The following is a 4,393-nucleotide window of genomic DNA, read 5'->3' on the forward strand; positions in this document are numbered from 1 at the left end:
AAAACAAATGAATGTATTACTACTTTGTACTTGCGCTTTGGGTTTTAACTTCCTTAACGGAATCATGAGCAATAGTTTTTGTCCAATAAAAGAATGCTGTTTATTTCTTTATTCTATGATATCGCCGTTTGTTTATTTTTGTTGTTGTTGTTGGTCTGTTTGTGTTCATCGAGAAGAGACTGTTTGTTTGTATTTTCATCGTATGTGTTAGGAGTGTTTTTTCTCTTCCATTGTTGGTTAGTGTGTTCATTGTATTTCTGTGTTTGTTTGTTTGTTCGGATTTAATAGACGCGTTTAAAAGAGGGGTGTTTCGTAGATTTTGTGTGCTTCGTAGATTTTTTTTCAAATAAGACTAAACTTTTTTTTTATTGTTTCAATATTTTCACAGTTGTGTTGAAAACAGTTATCACACTCTTATTCATTATTGTTCAAATGTCCTTAAATTCGTATCATTTCTTATTTTTCTTTCTTTCTTTTGTTCTTTCTGTCTTTCTTTCGTAATTTTTTTCGTTCGTTCTTTCTTTTTATTTTTTACAAATTTGTTTGTATAATCCAAACGGATTCTGCAACATTACATATGAGGGTGGCAGAACCTCAGAAGGAAACAAAAGAGAAAAACAGCTTTCTGCTTTCATGGGCTTTTTTGTGTGCATTCTTGAATTTCTTGCGGCATACTAAAATCTTGGCATAATTATATTCCTACCACTGAATAATATATATCCATTAATTGCTTGTCAATTTTTTTCCCCTGATTCATACAAACACCCTCCCTTAAACTGATTCTCCTGTCCCGAAAAAAATAAAAACAAAAACTTAGTTCAAAAACATTTGAAAGGGCTAAAGGTATCTTCATGTCCTTTCTTCGTTTTTGTCTTCATTTTTGTTCTCTGAGTCTTAGCTTTTTTGTCTTTTTTCCTGTTCTTTTCTTTCTTTATTTATTTAGTTTGAACACCCCTGCCGCCTATTTAGTTTGAACACCCCTGCCGCCTATTTAGTTTGAACACCCCTGCCGCCTATTTAGTTTGAACACCCCTGCCGCCTATTTAGTTTGAACACCCCTGCCGCCTATTTAGTTTGAACACCCCTGCCGCCTATTTAGTTTGAACACCCCTGCCGCCTATTTTTTCTTCCTTTTTACTTTCCTTTATTTCAGTATCATCTGATCTAGCCAGTAAGTTTGTCGCGGTACTAGCAAGTGTCTGATAAATAACCTACTTTGTGCGTTTTACTGACATTTAAAAAACAGAACCCTCTACCCCGTTGTCCATATCTCCTCTGTTATCCTACCACCTAGATTAAAAGTTCCGATCCTAATACCTCTTCTAATTTAGTAATAAACCATACCTTTGGGAAAACATGTTAAAACATATCAGAATATAACTACTTCTTAAAATTGAACGAAGTCACGATGGGGTATGTTTGCCGCTAAGATATACAATGATACATAGTAACCGGCCACACTTTTCGGAGACTGAGAGATGCAAACCAGTTACAAACGTTCTGTTCTTTTCTTAACATTGTCTTACATAAAATCTGAATTTGAAAACAAGGAATTGACAAATAAACAAACAAACAAACAAATAAACAAACAAACGGAATACAATAGAAGACGACAGAAAGACAGACAGACAGACAGACAGACAGACAGACAGACAGACAGACAGACAGACAGACAGACAGAAAGGATAGTCTATGAAGAAACAAATTGAACAATCAAGAACTATGACTGAACGAAAAAAAAGAAAGTGTGAAAAATATGGAAACCACGAAAAAACAAGAAGACAAAAAGGTACCATAGTTAATTAAATTCAACAACAAAACCGTGAAATGAAATAAAGGCTCGGACGAAACAGACAAAGAAAGAAAGCACACATACAAACACACACATTAACAATCATATAAACAAGTAAGTGAAGAAACGAACACACAAACCAGAGCCTAATAACCATAATACTGTACTTACATATATATAGTTAATCAGATCTTCCGTCGCACTGGCGCTGTTTTCTCGTAGTGGTGCCGTTCCAAAGTAAGGAAGACTATTTATATTGTTGCCGTATTGGTCACGGATCAGGTCTTTGCGGGGAAATCCGATATGAGGAGGGTAGACTTTGCTTTCTTTCGCAAGCAAGGTGGGGCTTAGGAATTTAACCGGGGAGTGGGGTGGGGGGGGGGGGGTGGTTTAGAGTGGGGTGGGGGTGGGGGGCTGCTTTGGGCAAGTTCCCAAACAACGCATAATTTATGTCGGTATATTTGTGCCAATATAGATCTTTGTAGGGATCTACAATTATATTCATTGACAATCGCCCCTGATGACTCACATTCAGCAAGATAATGATGAGCAGTGTTGGTGAGGAAATCCCTTTACAGGGCAACGATCCTCATTTGGTTGATGCGCCTAATTTCCCTAGAGTGAAAGATAAAGTGGAAAGTGTACCTACGAAAATCAAAACAGTGGTGGGTTGGTAGACAAGCTATTGCTTTTCGCTATTTGCTGTGCCTGTGGCGCCGCAACTGGGCCCCGACGAAACAATACAAACAGGACGAACAATATGGAGCAAGAGTGATAGATTTCACTACTAATAATGGCCCGGGTCGCTAGGGATGGAGAGGGGGGATGGGTCTAATGAGAGAGGGGAAGGGAATCATTCTATGCAAGGGGAGGTGAATCTAATGCGGAGGGGAGGGAGGGGGGGTGGGGGTAACAGAGGGAGTGGATTCTGACAGGGGGTGCTTATAGCAGAGACTTTATAGGCTCGCCGGCGCCTCAACGATGGTCCTGAAGGCCTGGGGGGAGTCTGCGCTCACAGCCTCTTTGGGGGATGGTATTCCAGAGGCGGATCGCTGACGGGAAGAACGATGTTCTGTGGGAATCAGTGCGGGACCTGTCAGGGCCGGATCTGGGGGGGGGGGGGGGGGGGGGGGGGGGGTTCCTGGGTTCCGGACCCCCCTCCCCCCCCTGGCCATCCGATGTACCTCTCAGAGAAAAGAGAAAAAAAATATGTCAGACTTATTTACTAGGCATATATGTCTTTGGGATTATTCCACTGAACCACTATGGTAAATGAATATCTGAAGTATTTTGTTACTGTTGAAAATGTGTAATTTTGATTCCCAGTTGCAAGGAAAGACCAAACAAGTCGCGTAAGGCGAAATTACTACATTTAGTCAAGCTGTGGAACTCACAGAATGAAACTGAACGTAGTCCGCCGCATGTGCAAAACTGGCAGTGAAAGTGACGAGCCTGTTTGGCGCGGTAGCGATTGCGCTGTGCTTCATAGCACGCTTTACTGTACGTCTCTTCTTTTTAACTTTCTGAGCGTGTTTTTAATCCAAACATATCATATCTATATGTTTTTGGAATCAGGAACCGACAAGGAATAAGATGAAATAGTTTTTAAAACGATTTCGGAAATTTTAATTTTGATCATAATTTTTATATTTTTAATTTTCAGAGCTTGTTTTTAATCCAAATATAACATATTTATATGTTTTTTGGAATCAGAAAATGACGAAGAATAAGATGAAATTGTTTTTGGATCGTTTAATAAAAATATAATTTTAATTACAAGTTTCCGATTTTTAATGACCAAACTCACTCATTAGTTTTTAAGCCACCAAGCTGAAATGCAATACCAAACCCCGGCCTTCGTCGAAGATTGCTTTGCCAAAATTTCAATCAATTTAATGGAAAAATGAGGATGTGACAGTGCCGCCTCAACTTTTACAAAAAGCCGGATATGACGTCATCAAAGGTATTTATCGAAAAAAAGAAAAAAATGTCCGGGGATATCATACCCAGGAACTCTCATGTCAAATTTCATAAAGATCGGCCCAGTAGTTTAGTCTGAATCGCTCTACACACACACACAGACAGACAGACAGACACACACACATACACACACATACACCACGACCCTCGTCTCGATTCCCCCCTCTATGTTAAAACATTTAGTCAAAACTTGACTAAATGTAACAAGTCGCGTAAGGCGAAAATACAACATTTAGTCAAGTAGCTGTCGAACTCACAGAATGAAACTGAACGCAATGCCATTTTTCAGCAAGACCGTATACTCGTAGCATCGTCAGTCCACCGCTCATGGCAAAGGCAGTGAAATTGACAAGAAGAGCGGGGTAGTAGTTGCGCTAAGAAGGATAGCACGCTTTTCTGTACCTCTCTTTGTTTTAACTTTCTGAGCGTGTTTTTAATCCAAACATATCATATCTATATGTTTTTGGAATCAGGAACCGACAAGGAATAAAATGAAAGTGTTTTTAAATTGATTTCGACAATTTAATTTTGATAATAATTTTTATATATTTAATTTTCAGAGCTTGTTTTTAATCCAAATATAACATATTTATATGTTTTTGGAATCAGAAAATGATGGAG

General features: G+C 38.9%; 1 protein-coding gene across 1 annotated transcript in view; it reads right to left on the reverse strand.

The window, feature by feature from the left end:
• Positions 1-2,083, reverse strand: part of LOC138976842 (baculoviral IAP repeat-containing protein 8-like) — an 8,657-nt gene extending 6,574 nt beyond the window's left edge. The window contains exon 1 of the mRNA XM_070349732.1: positions 1,964-2,083. The gene's annotated coding sequence lies outside the window, so the exon portion shown is untranslated. The remainder of the gene's footprint in view (positions 1-1,963) is intronic.
• Positions 2,084-4,393: the final 2,310 nt, after the last annotated feature.

This window comes from Littorina saxatilis, linkage group LG9 (assembly GCF_037325665.1).
Source record: "Littorina saxatilis isolate snail1 linkage group LG9, US_GU_Lsax_2.0, whole genome shotgun sequence".
Classification (NCBI taxonomy): Eukaryota; Metazoa; Mollusca; class Gastropoda; order Littorinimorpha; family Littorinidae; genus Littorina; species Littorina saxatilis.